Here is a 15,271-nt window from a genome sequence, read left to right as displayed (position 1 = left end):
CCTTAGTTCCAGATATAGTTGTTGGCCAGTTATTTTGGTCAATTATAACCTTCCTCCATTGATGTGCATGGCAAAGGAAAATCTTATGCTGACATTACTGATTCCAGGTCCAAAGCAACCGGGAAATGATATAGATGTATATTTGGAACCCCTTGTGGAGGATTTAAAGGAGTTGTGGGACACAGGTGTGGAGGCATATGATGCATTTAGCAAGTCAATATTCAACCTAAAGGTTATTTTGATGTGGGCAATCAATGATTTTCCAGCTTACAAAAATCTAGCTGGATGTGCCACAAAAGGAAAATTTGGTTGCCCAATATGTGGTGAAGACACATGTTCTATGTGATTGAAGTATAGTAGAAAGTTTGCATATTTAGGCCACAGGAGATTTCTTTCTCCTAATCATCCATTTCGTCAGAAAAAAAAGTGGTTTAATGGGGAAAAGGATAGTAAAGGGAAACCTAGACTTTTGAATGAGTTAGAAATTATCAATGCATTGAAAGATATTGAAAATGACTGGGGTAAAAAGAAAAAGGGTGAGACTGTCAACACTTTGAGGAAAAAGAGGAAGAAATAGGAGAGTTCAAAAGAGGTACAAAAACCAATTCAAAGGTGGAAGGAAAAGTCAATTTTTTTCAATTTACCATATTGGAGTGTAAGTTATTTTTACTCTATTCATTAGCTTTTACAATTTGTTATTTTTTGTTCCTAAATTATGTTCTAATATTCTGAACTAACACTATAAATCATGTTGGCGTTTACCTTTAGGGTCTCTTGCTACGTCATAACTTAGATGTGATGCATGTTGAAAAGAATGTCTGCGAGAATATCATAGGCACATTGTTAAACTTGAAGACAAAATCCAAAGATGGTGTCAATGCTCGCAAAGATTTGGTACACTTAAAAATTAGACAAGAATTACATCCTCAAGAAAAAGGAGAAAATAAATATCATTTGCCCGCTGCACCGTACACATTGTCTAGAAAAGAAATGGATGTGTTTTGCTCTAGGTTGAAGAAAATAAAGTTACCCGATGGATATAGTTCAAATATTGGTAACTGTGTTTCTGTAGAAAAGTGTAAGCTTATTGGGCTGAAATCTCATGATTGTCATATTCTAATGCAACAATTGCTATCAGTAGCATTCAGAAATCTTCTACCGAAAGGTCCACGTAATGCTATATTTCTTTTGGGTGCATTTTACAATGAATTATGTCAAAGAGTATTAGACCGGAACCATTTAGAACAACTCGAGGAGAATATTACTGAAATTCTGTGCATGTTGGAAAGGTATTTTCCACCTTCTTTCTTTACCATCTCGGTTCACTTGACAATTCATTTAGCAAGAGAGGCTTGTTTGTGTGGACCAGTCCAATTCCGTTGAATGTATCCATTTGAAAGGTAATAAATAATAATTGTTCTTTTTGATAATTTTAATATTATAAAAGGATTTAGATTTTATTAGAACACTTCTTTCATTTGAAATTTTCTTTGTGATTTAGATTTATGAAAACACTAAAAGGGTATGTGAAGAACCGGGCAAGACCAGAAGGATGCATAGCTGAGTGTTACCTCGCAGAAGAACGAATGATATTTTGTAGTGCTTATATAAAAAAGGCTTATAGTATTGGTGTTCATTCTAATAGGAACGATGATTTGGAAGATGGATTATTAGAAGGTCGCTCAATTTCTAAAGGGAAAGAAAAGATTTTACAGGACCACGTGTTGCAAGCTACAAATCGATATATATTATTCAATAGTGTAGAAGTTGAACCTTACTTACAGTGAGTGTAGTTAATTTTATATTGTTAGTCTTGATCTATTACATGTCTTATGTATTCTAACATCTCCCTTCAATGATTTTAAATAGGATGCACATTGACGAGCTTAAACAAACAAATCGTTGTTTCTCAAGTAATGAAACATTGTTACAAAAGAAACATATGGAAACATTTGTCAAATGGTTATCAAAACAGGTTTCTGTTAACTCTTCAGATCGAATTCAATGGCTAGCACATGGTCCTAGAAAGCACGTTACATCTTATACAGGATATATTGTAAATGGATATCGGTTCCACACAATTGATGTTAACAGGTCGACACAAGTAGTGGTGTTTCAATTGAAGTCGATACTATTTATCAATCTAATGCTAATGACAAGGCACATACAGTAGGAAGATTATCATACTATAGGGTTATTCAAGATATTATTTTGCTAGATTACTATTCTTTTAAAGTGCCTGTTTTTAGATGTGATTGGGCCAATCCTGGAACTGGTATCAAAATTGAAGATGGCTTTACACTAGTCAACTTACATCAAGGACTAAAAACTTTTGAAAGTGATCCTTTCATTTTAGCATTACAAGCAAAGCAAGTATTCTATTCTAGGGATAATGATGAATCAAATTGGTATGTGTTGCTAAAAGCGTCGCCTCGAGGTATTCATAACATGAATGTGCTTGACGAAAACGCTTATACGTCATCAACACCTCTTGATATGTCCAAACTTGAGATTAACATTACTGAGAAAGAACCGTACTCAAGGAATGAGTGAGAGAATTGATTTAATTGAGACATGATGGACATTTTCAACTATATATTTTATAGTTATTTATTTTGATTGATACATGTTCTTATCAATAATTGCATAACTCTTTATTGAGTGTTTCAATATATTTGTCTGCTTATTTATTTTCAGCAATGCATCATTTCATATTACATGTTTGACCAGGTCATTACATAGCTTTCAAAAGATGAGTAAAATGGTCAAAAAATGTGGCAAAGGATCTATAGCTGAAATTCAGGTGATATTGTATTCTATTTTAAATCTTGGTTTATTTTACTAAAGACATTTCAATATCTCTTTTTTCAATTTTACAGGAAAATATAACTAATAAGTTATCGAGAATGGACTCTAACAATTCAACCAAATCATCAGAAGATTTGCATGGTAAAGAACCAATTACTGATGAGAAAATTGATAAGAAAAAAGGACGGGGTGCTTCAAAGTTGAAAATGGTTAGTGGCCAAGACAAGTGCAAAGAGCTGGAGCGTAATGAGCTTGGACAGCCGATTGGAGATAATTTAGTGAAGCATGCTTCTTTCCTAGGTTGCATGATAAAGGAATTTGTGCCATATACATTAGATGGATAGAGTGATATTGATGAAGAAGTGAAAGATAGGATGTGGAGTTGTCTTCAGGTAATATATTTAGTTACTTAATTTTTCATTACCATTTTTATAACAAAATGTAGACATATTTTTGTGTTATTAAATGTACAGATGACTTATAAAGTTGAGGATTGGGAAAAGAAATCAAATTTTTCAAAAGTTAGCTAAATTGTGGCGCGATAGAAAATCCAAATTACATATACTTGTACGAGAAGCTAATACAAGTCGAGTGGCTTCACGAGATCTCAGTTTGTTGAAGCCTGAATTTATGGACCAAAATCAGTGGGACTTGTTTGTACAGAGGACATTATCACCTACCTTTCAAGTAAGTATTTATTCACTTAGACCATGAGTTGGATGGGAATGCACTGAATTTATTCTAATGCTATGGTTGGGTAAGAGACTACTAAGATTAATATGTTGGAGAGTTTGATTATGCGATTTTGACTAATATTAGGAAAAGAGTGCAAGATTTAGAGCAATGAGGGAAAAACAAGACCACATTCACACAATGAGTCGGAGGGGTTATGCTCGTTTGACTCACATTATGGTAATTATTTTTAATTTATTATAATTTAAGTAATAATTAATGATATATGCATCTTTTAAGTTATGTTGTAATGATTTTGTATATATTTTTATATTCAAGGAAAAGACAAGTCCGATAGATACAAAAATTACGAGATTGCAAGTTTGGATTGAAGGTCACAAGAAAAAAAATGAGGAGTCCAGTACTCAAGCCGTTGGAGAGAAAATGGTAAGCATGTTCACTCATTTTAGATTTCTTTGGTATTTTATTCCACTGATATGGATTTTCATAAGCATTTATACTTAAGATCTCCATTTTAGTTGATTCATCTATTGCTGGTATTTCATCATCTGTTACTCTGTTGCTGTAAGAGTGCTACTGTAAATCAATGACTTTTTATACTTAAGATCTCCTCGTGTTGTTGATTTCTGAATTTAATCGCTCACTCTGAAGCTTATAATCTTCAATTTCAGATTTCTGTGACAAAAGCTTTTCTTAATTTTCTATGGATTCAGTAAACCTTTCATGCAATGCTGCAGCTAAACCTTCCATTGATTTTTTTTATGTTTTCTCTGTGATCTTTGCTGGCATTAAGCTTGTCGACACTCTCTCAATTTATGAAGCAGAAACATTATAATTGTCAAGTGCTTGTAACCTGTTTTAGATCCGTAAGAATGTATGTAAAATGTGTTTAATTTTTGAAATATGTGCCTATGAAATTGCAGCTGTGTTTGTCGTTTCTAACTTCGTACCGTGTTATGTTTTTGTTGCTTTGGTTTATTTTTGCTAGTTATTAGTTATTCAAATTCGCTATTGTAGGTTTTTTTCATTTATTTACCTGTTTTGATAATAATTTTTGTGCCATCCTTTGTATTTATTCTGTCTTTGGAACTAAATCAGTATCTGATAATAGTCTGAGATTTTTTCTCATATGGTCAGTGAACATAAGTCTCTAAAGTTTGTCTGTCTGTTTTAATCTTGCTTAGTATATGAAGTGAGTTTTAAAATTCCTTATTGTTTAAACTTAGTTTTGAAAATATTTTTTGTAACACCCTTTGAATTTAGTTGACTTCTGAACTGAACTAAGTTCAGTATAGTTCATTTATTCACATGCAAAATTTTTTATAGTTCATTGATAATAATTTTTGTAACACCTGTGGTATATGAAGTTGTGCATTTCTTTATTCTACTTCAGAATTTTCACATGAGTTGATTTCTTTATTATATGTTGATTTCATTTACATGCATTATATGTTGATGTTTAGTATAGTCATTTATTATATTAATGATAATATATTGAAAGTTTTTTTTTGTTGCAGAAAAAAATATTAGAATATCCACCCGAATCTCAAAACACAACTAATATTGCTGATGATGCAATTAGCATTGTGTTTGGCAAAGAAGCTCAGGGTACAGTGCGCGGAATGGGCTTTGGAGTAACACCATTGAAAGTTGGAGCTTCTGTGAAAGAAAATGGTGCCCCCAGGGCGTAGCGCAGACGGTGGGTGCATGGTATCTCTAGCGTAATGGTCAGGGGTCGATTCTCAGGAACTGACGACCTGGGGTTTACCCCGCCATGTGCCTATGACCTGTGTACCTGCATAAACCTCCCTCCATATCCGTGGGGTCGGCACTAGGGGGGTCGCTAAGGTAGCGGATCTACCTTTCTGTGCAAGAAAATGGAACTGTTCAACAACTTCAAACTATAGTACAAAATGTTCAACAACACATTCAAGAAATGAGGCAACAAAATCAACTAGAAATTCAAGAAATGAGGTCTATGTTTTTACAAAGTATGAGATAACAAAATCATTTAGTAAGTAAATAATATATATATAATAAGTTTGATATGTACACTTAAATGCTTTTGAATTATCATGATGACATTGCTTGACACGATTTGGTTGTAAAATTAGATTGCTAGTGGTGGCATTTGTAGCGGTATTGGGAATGAATTTGGTAGCAATAGCGATATCAATATTGGTGACAAAAAAGTGTTTTTCAGGTGATTATCATAAAATTATGTATTTCTGAATCAAAAAATTGTTACAAAAGTATATATGATTGAATTAATAACTTTGTATTGTTTATTTACAGTCAAATTTGAGAAATGTGAGTCGTGGAGATATCTGTGCTAATACTAAATGTAAGCTGCTTTATTGGTCTGCTGAAGAATTAGTTGTTGCAGAAGGTCGAATTGCAGCCACAGATCCAAACACAAAAGTGCATCACATTATTCTTGGTGGATCATGTTGGAAAGTTTGGGTTTATAAAGTTTTGGTGGAAAAGGTGGACCTAATTCGTCCAAATGATGAAATGCAGTTTCTTGATGATGCAATAGGAAGCATGGTTGCATGGTTATCGAAATTTATAGTATTGTGTGATTGATACATAATATACTAATTTGTGTGGATTGTAAGTTTAATTGTTGATATGTATAACTAGTTTGATAGAGATTTCGTATCTTGTTTAAGATCTTTAAATTTTTTTGGTATAATGAAAAACTATGACTTTTGTTAATTTTGTGGATTTATTTGCACTAAATTTGTTGTAAAATTTTGGTTTATTATTTTCATCAAATTAATATTTTTTTAATATAGTTAAGACTATCAACAACGTACATTTATACGCTGTAGATTATTATCCTTAGCGCATAAAAATACTTTCCGCGGCATGCTTTGCGCGTTGCGGATAATGTTATCCGCAGCGCGCAAAGCACGCCGCGGAAAGTATTATCCACGGCGCGCAAAGCATGCTGCGGATAATATTATTCGCAGCGTGCAAAGCACGCCGTGGATAATATTATCCGCGGCGTGCTTTGCGCGCTGTTAATAATTTAGGACTTTTAACAGCTTTTAATTGTGCAGCGTACAATGCGCGCTGCGGAAAGCGAATTTGCGCGCTGCAAAAAACTATTTTTGTTGTAGTTAGAAGTATGGAATATGGTGGAAGACAAAGGTACAGGTCAGATCTTGTCAATTTGAATCCCATTTAACATACAAGAGAAAAATGAAGGCACATTAGTCATACAATTCATTGGAGAGCTTGGGAAGAGGGGAGTAGTACCCGCCTCTGCCGCAATTAAGTGAGGTCGCCGGTGGCTCCGAGCGGTGGTGGGCGGAGAGCACTAGTGGCGCAGTCTCGTTCTGGGAGAGAGAGTGATGCATAAACGAGCATATTTTAATAATGCAGATAGAAGAGCAAAGCAGGAAAGTAATTTTAATGATTCAAATAAAAGAGCAAAGCGGAAAAGTAATTTTATTATTATTATTGTCGAGTTTGGTATTTAAGATATTTTTTATAATTTCTATCTTTTATATTTTTTTTTATATTTTTGAGTCTACTTAGAGATTTTAGGATTGCAAGTCTTTTCTTTTTTATAGATTAGAAATTGAGATCTCTATATTAGGATTTATTTTATTTTCTTTCTTTGCTCTTAAGGTTTATAGTCTATATAAGAGTTTGTTTAGTTAATGTTTAGGATAGTTTTTTATTAATAAAAATATGGCTACGCCATTCTTCTTTCCCAAAGCTTTGTTTAGTATTTGGATGCCTATTTCCTGATATTTATGCACGAATCATCAAGTTTAGAAGATCGCTTCCGATATTCATACATGAATCAATAGATTCAATAGTCAATTTCAGTATTCGTGCGTGAATCAATGAAATCGATAGTTATTCACTACATCAAAGAGGGAGGGGGAGAGGGAATTGGTAGCGTCATGAAAGGTTGGTGTCGGAACAGTGAACGACGCGGGTGTTCTAGTGGACGATGTCACGGAGCGCATAGATGGGTGAACCTCATAAGGCCGAAGAGGGGAGGGAAAAAGAGTTACCGTCGCATGATTCAGAGAGAGGAGCAGATGTCGCATGCCTTAGGGATTTTAGGGTTTGGGGTCTGATGTTGTCATTTTTACATGTCACTTGGCACTTCAAAATTAATAAAGATTAGAACCCATTAAAACCATAGACAAGAGTTGTAGTAAGGAATCCCAAGTCGTATTTTTCCATGGATAACTAATGGATGTGCGCGAATTCTAGAATTGATTCAAATTTTATTCTTACATCAACAAGGTTGATTTGGCATTTCTATTCAATTAAGTTTGGATTCTAATGTATCATTAAATCAAATAATGCAGTTTCCATACCTTAAATTTTCAATCACAGTAACAAAGAAACTCAAAAGTTCAAACAAACTTGTAGGTATCAAAGTATCTTCCAATTCACAATTACAATCTAATTCAACAATTAAATTCAAAAGCTCATTCACAATAACAATGAACACAGAGGTAAACAAGCAATACCTCAAGTTAAGTATTCATCAATTAAACTCAATCATAGCAACAACAGATTCAGTGATTGCATCAAAGGTCCTTCTAAATTCAAGCATTGAAACTAGCACTAAATTGTGTAAACTGAAATAAGAAATTCAAAATAGAAAGTAAATGGCAGTCTAAATTATCAGATCATCAGATCTAAGCAAAGGTATAAGAAATGAAAAGAAAAACAAGAATAAATTGCATTCCACAACCAAATTCGGAACTAAACCTCTCTTCTCTGCCGTGTCACTGAATTGCTTCTGGGAACACGCTTCGAGCAATCAACAGCGAACTGCTGAACTCCCAGCTCATTCAGGGAATGCCCAAAGCTACTGAGAACGCCCTAACTAGCTTGGAATCACCTGAATTCTCCAGTCTCCAAAGAACAGAGGATTAATGTGAATTGCAGAGCTTCAATCGATTGATCGGATCGATTCAATAGCTACAAACGAAGATAGAGGAGGAACTGATATAGAAGCTTCTGGGAACACCCTTCGAGCCTCTATGAATAACTGGAAACCACGGATCTAGAGAACGCCCACTGATCTGTGATTGCGGTGGATCGCGGAAGAAAAATCACAGATCGGGGAACACCCACTGATCTCGATCCGCACCTCGATTGTTGGTCGTCGGATCGTTGAAAGCCTGCCGAAGATGAAGAAATTCAATTATCAGATTTGGAAGTGGAATGGGAGCATCGGACATAGCTAAGGAAGAAGATGATGAACAGGACTAAAATCGCGAGGAGAAAATGTCGAACTCCCTGATTCACTGTAGCTTCTCAACTTTTAAACCTCTTCCAATCTAATCCAAAGGTTCAGAATGTTTCAGATCTCATCTAACGGTTCAAACTTCTCAGATTGGGATCAAAAGCTCTGGATCTTGATTAATGGCGGTGATGTATTTCCTCTTGTCTTGGATGGACCAGATCCTTGACGGATGACTCAGATCTCTCCGATCTTCAATGGATGGTCCAAATTGCTCTAAGACTTGATCGTCTTGTTTAGCCCTAGATTTGAGTGCATTTGATATGATCTGATTGGGTCTATGATCCATTTAATGTCTACAAAGAATATATCAAAATATTAGCATCAAATACCATGATAATAAATCAATTTGTAATTAAGTCCAAGATTAAATGCAATGCATGAAATATGATGTAAATATGAGTTTAACCTATGAACAAGACATCAAATCATGCATGTATGAATCAAAATAGTGTAACAAAATCATAGTTATCTGGGTCAGAAACTTAGATAAATCCCTAAACTTAGGGACTAATTTTGAATTCATCACAAACTTACAAAATTTGCGATGAATTTTGAATTCAACCCTAAATTTTAGGGTGAATTAAAAATTCTTCGTAAATTTGGGAACGGATATTGAATTGATATTGAATTCGTCCCTAAATTTAGGGACGAATTCAAATTCCGTCCCAAAATTTAAGGACAAATTTTGAATTTGTCACAAATTCCTTCTAAATTATGTATGAATTTTGAATTCGTCCCTCAATTACAAATTTTGTGATGAATTCAAAACTCATCTCTAAATTTAGTTATAAAATTTAAGGTAAGTTTGCAATGAATTTTAAATTTCGTCCATAAATTTTGCGATGAATTATGAATTCGCCACAAAATTTGCAATGGTTTTTGAATTCGTTACAAATTGACGATGAATTTTGAATTCATCATAAATTTTGCTATGAATTAAAAATTTGTCGCTAATTTATAATGAATTTTACGATAAAAAGTTTTTTAGCCATGAATTTTGTGACAAGAGTTTTTTTGTTATTAATTTTACCATAAATTCTTTTATCACTAATTTCATTATTGAGTAGCTACGATTTCTTTTCTATCAATAATTTGGTTGTAGATTTATGATGAATATTTTTCATGGTTAAAATTTATTTTAAATATATGTTTTTTTATGTACAATCTGAAAACTATTATAACATTATTGAAAATAAAATTATTTAAAAAAATTAAAATAAGCGAAATAAAGCATTGCTTTAATAATAAATAAAAATAGCTCTTTTGACTATGCGTGAAAAAAATATGTACAATTGATTTGAGAGAAACATCTCAATCAATGAACTTTGGGTTGAATCTTTATCCATCGCGTACCCACATTATATATGTAATATAATACATGAATACGCATAAATTAGTACCCTAAGTCTATAAATTAGAATTGATAAGGGTTCACCAAATCCCTGTAGTAGTGCAACGCAAAGGCGACACTTGAGAATCCCAGCAGCAAACTACTGTAACAGACTCTTCCTTATAAAAAAATAATTTAATTTTTTATATCATATATTAAACTGATAAGAACAAATACTACACTTGATCTTAACCAAAAGACCTATAAATTGGACTTAGTAAGCGTGTGTCAGATCCATAGGGTACACTCAAGAACCCCAGTAGTATGCTACTAAAACAAACTCTCCCTCATAAAAAATTAATTTAATATGATACTTGATCTTAGCCAAAAAGCTAAGAAAAGTATGATTTTTAATGTCGCCGTCCCAAGATATTTATAGAAGTTTCTTCGCTCGCAGTATTGTCAATTCTAAGATGTGAAATTGAAGAGAATCATGATAGTGCATATTCCTTAATTGATTAAGGAGAAAAATTCTCAATAATACACCATAACTGAGTCTCGAACTCTAGATCTTTGATTGATTAATGAGAAAAAATCTCAATAATACACTACAACTGAGTCTTGAACTTTAGATCCCTAATTGATTAATGACAAAAGTTTCCAATAATACATATAATTGTCTCGAACTCTGGATCCCTAATTGATGCGTCTGTTGAAATTACTAATAAACATTGAAATTATTTTCAATATAAAAAGGAAAAAGGACATTAATGTAATTTAATTTTGTGAGAGGGAATTTATCGAGTCTCCGATTTGTCAAGTTGCTAAGTGCTCTTAATGTCGAGTCGATGAAGTTGATGTCGAAGGCCTGAGACAAACGTTGAACAAACCCAAAGCCTGAGTCCAAGTGGATTGCGTGAGGAGCGTTGTAAAGACCATGATTCGAATAGGATAGTGGAGATAGTGGGGTAGTGAAGATCATGGTGTTAGTGGAGATAAGGGTGTTGGTAGAGATAGTGGGGTTAGTGGAGATAGTGGGGTTGGTGGAGATCAAAATGTCACCCCTATAAATAACCATGGGAAAGTTACAGAAAAACTTGATCGGAAAAGAAGACATATGCCTGGCAGAATCATTTTGACAATGAAGAGAAGTGTATTTCAAGAATTCCACCTTTCCCATCGTCGTATCAACTTCCAAGGATTTCGGTAAGTGGACTTATTATGCAAATTATGAGTTTTAAAAGTGATAATTTTATTTTTTGAAAATTATTTTGTTACACTACTATTATTACCAATTACTAGATATTACATCATTACTGCATTTTGGGGGCACTAAATTAATTATGAACTAAATGGTAGAGATACGTATTCTCAACACTTCTGATTTCTGAACTACTTCTGATTTACAACGTCTCCTCTAGGAGGGATAATTCTAGTGGGATGATATCAGCTTAAGCCATGAGGAGCATGATTTAATTTCAGTGCCTATGTATATTTCCGTTTTGACTTAACTACTTTTTTTACTACTAAAAAACTATTGCTTCTGAAGAACTGTTGTATTTGCATTTTATCCCTCACTTACTAGGTGACTCATAGTTATTCACCCCTTACATCCCATTTCAGTTAGAGACGAAATTGGAACCAAGAATGAAATCGAGGATAGAGAGCAAATGGAGTTCTAAGGATGATGAATCTGCTCCAATTACTGATGGAAAATTAAAATTCTGTTGCAATAATGAACTCTTAATTTAAGTGAATGTAATTTAATTCGTTCGAATGGTAAAATAGTGTACTATTTATTTTGGGAATGAAAAGACTAATTTGCTTTGACAATTGGTATATTACTAAGGCTAGTTGTTTTCGAATTTTGAATTTGAAAGCAACGCTGATATCATCCCTGGTCAGAAAGTTTGACATTTAAGTGGTATCAGAGCTAGGTTTCTCATAATCGGATTGGGTAGAGTTTCTACTGAGAAGAAAATAGCTAGAAAGAAACCTGACTTAAAACAATCTAATCCGACCTTGCAATCCTACCGAGTTGAGTAGGACCCTATGGAAGAAGAGGATTTAGGAGATATAGAGATAATAGACTAAGTAATAGATATTTGAGAGTTAGAATATATTACTTCATATTTTAATATTATGTTATTTTATTTATTTATTTATGTATTAAAATCATTTAAAACGATCTTTTCTACTCTATCCTATCATTACATTACGCATCCCACAACTATTCTTAAAATCTCATGATCTTGTATAAAATGGCACCACAAGCTAATTGTAACCCATACTACACTTACCCAAGAGAAAATGACAACGAGGCATGTAATAGTGAAGACCTAGTGGCTATAACAACAACAGTGGTGACCACACTTTAAGGGTTGGTAAACCTAGCTATTAATCAACCACCACCATCAGCCTCTCAGCCCATTGGGATTAAACATCATTATAAATTCCTTTTGAGGGCAAGAGCTCTGAGCTTTGATGGGAACTCAGACCCAAAGGTTAGCAAAACTAGTTGAAGGAGATAGAGAATCACCTTCGATTGCTAGAAGTTCCAAAAGAAGTTAAACTGGAAGTTGTAACCCCATTCCTAGTCGACAAAACTGTAAAGTGGTGGGACAGCGTTGCACCTTCCATGTCTGAAAAGGCGCCAATCACATGGCAAAGGTTTTGAGAAGCCTTCTTGAGGCAATATTTTCTAACTGCCATGTGACTTCAGAAGCTGACTGAATTTGAAAATCTTATTCAAACTCCAGATATGTCAGTAGTGGAGTATTCATCCAAGTTTCGCACACTAGGAACCTACTCCAGTGATTATGGCAAATGCGATGTTAAAACTCAATCGTTTTAAGAAGGGTCTGAACAACTGAATTTAATTTGCTCTTGCAGTCTTCAAACTAAGGGATTTTGAAGAGTTAATGGGAGCAGCAATTCGATCCGAGACCGATATCAAATGACGAGAAGAGGAGAATAGATTGAAAAGATCCCACACAAGTCAAGGCTCCTCCAGCAATGGACAAATATGTTCAAAAGGAAAAATCTGTCAAACCCCCAACCAAGAAGACCTACACCTTCTCCAACCAACCAGAAGGTCAAGACATGCTCCACTTCAGCATTGGACATCCTAGGGAGTGCTACAAGAAGGCAGGAACATGCTTCCGATTTGGACAAGTAGGACATCATATTACTCAATGTCCTTATCCGAAGTGAAAGGGTGGAGGTCCAAGCAATGGTATAGGTGCAAGGAATCACAGAGATAACAAGGTAGCCACAAATGTCCGAGTATATGCCATCACCCAGGAAGAAGCAAATGTAGCTAATGATGTCGTGTCAGGTACCATTCTAATCAACAATCTACCTGCTTATGTATTGTTTGATTGCGGTGTCACACACTCATTTCTCTCTAGGAGATTTGAAGAAAGTAGGGGCTAAACCAGAAAACCTAGAAGAATTTTATAAAATACTGATACCAGCAAATAAGACCTTAGAAACATGCACACTATATAGGAATTGTAGTGCCCAAATAACAAATCACGGGTTTAGGACTGATCTGATCCAACTCAATATGGTAGAATTCGAAATGATTTTTGGAATGAATTGGCTAACTAAAAACCATGTATTAGTGGACTATCATGCAAAGATCATTCGACTACAACCCCTGGATCAAGAGGAGATTATTTTCCATGGTAAAACTAAGGAGCGGAAATTTCTCTTATCCATCTCTCAAACTTGGAAAGTCATGAAATGTGGGGAAGAAGTATACCTTGCAATGATAAGTGTGGTTAAGGAAGACTCTGAGTTAAGAGTAGAAGATATATCAATAGTAAGAGAATTCCCAGATATTTTTCTAAATGAACTACTAGGGTCACCTCCTGATCGAGAAATCAAATTCAGGGTCAATTTAGTGTCGAACGTCATGCCAATTTCAATGGCTCCATACCAAATGGCTCCAGCGGAACTCAAGGAACAACTCCAAGAACTATTTGATAAGAAGCAAATAAGACCAAGTACATTACCATGAGGAGCACTTGCGTTATTCGTAAAGAAAAAGGATGACAACATACAATTGTGCATCGATTATAGGGAATTGAATAAGCTCACAATTAAAAACAAATATCCTCTATCAAAAATTGATAACCTATTCGACCAACTTAAAGGAGATACTGTATATTCAAAGCTTGACTTAACTTGAAGCACTTGGTCCTATTGGCGATCCATACTACATTACCTTCTCTGAGTGTGAGATTGTCATGCCTGATTCCTATGTACCGATTCACTGAACTGTGATAAAATCGAAGAAGCCCAGCTAGAACAAGCTTCATGTTGATATTACATAAGCGAACTGTTCCGGATCATTCTACACAAATTAAAGTCAATAAAAAAAATATGAATAAAATCCTATAAATATGGGGTTATAATTTATTTCTAGACTTAGATTTCTTTCTTAAAGATACCAAAAGCCTAGTCCTGATCAAGAATGAAGAATGCTTCCGCTTCAACAATTCCCAGGAAATGAAAAGAAGATTAGTTTAATAGTGATATAGAAGATTCCTTTTATTATGCTTGAAATTGGTTTTCATAATTAATTCCTCAAATAATTATATAGTTGAATAGTGATATAGAAGATTAGTTTGATTGGATTGCTAATGATTTCAATTTGATAAGTTACTTTTGGAAGGTTAGATTATTTTTATTAGTATAATGATAATATTCATATGAACACTTTTTTTTACTTAAATTATTATTATTATTATTATTATTATTATTATTATTATTATTATTATTATTGTAAATATTCAGTAGTTGCCTCGGATAGCCAAATGAAAATCAAATCCAAATTTGATTGTACTTTGATCAATTGATAATCAAACCAAATTAATTTTTGATTTGATTTTTCAGTAAACTGAATAACCAAACATATCTATTTTTATTGATTTTGAACCCTGTGAGATCATTATATATTTTAACTAAAATTATATAATGTTATTGACGGTCTAATATTTTTATGCTCAATTTTATTAATTTTTATTTTATACTATTGCCAAATATTTTCAACCCAAAAGACCTTGCTATTCCAGTGCCGATTTAAGCAATAAGAATGGATTAAACGAAGCAAGTCGAGTGAAAAGAGAGGATTTAAAGAACAAAAG

At 33.8% G+C, this 15,271-nt stretch overlaps 2 pseudogenes; both read right to left on the bottom strand.

Annotated features, from left to right (window-relative positions):
• Positions 1–10,212: 10,212 nt before the first annotated feature.
• On the bottom strand, positions 10,213–10,390 carry LOC121973924 (annotated as a pseudogene).
• Positions 10,391–10,396: 6 nt separating this feature from the next.
• LOC121974118 lies at positions 10,397–10,523 on the bottom strand (annotated as a pseudogene).
• Positions 10,524–15,271: the final 4,748 nt, after the last annotated feature.

Source organism: Zingiber officinale, chromosome 4A (genome assembly GCF_018446385.1).
Source record: "Zingiber officinale cultivar Zhangliang chromosome 4A, Zo_v1.1, whole genome shotgun sequence".
NCBI lineage: Eukaryota > Viridiplantae > Streptophyta > Magnoliopsida > Zingiberales > Zingiberaceae > Zingiber > Zingiber officinale.
Note: the sequence above shows the minus strand (reverse complement) of the source record. Positions and strands in the feature narration are given on the sequence as shown.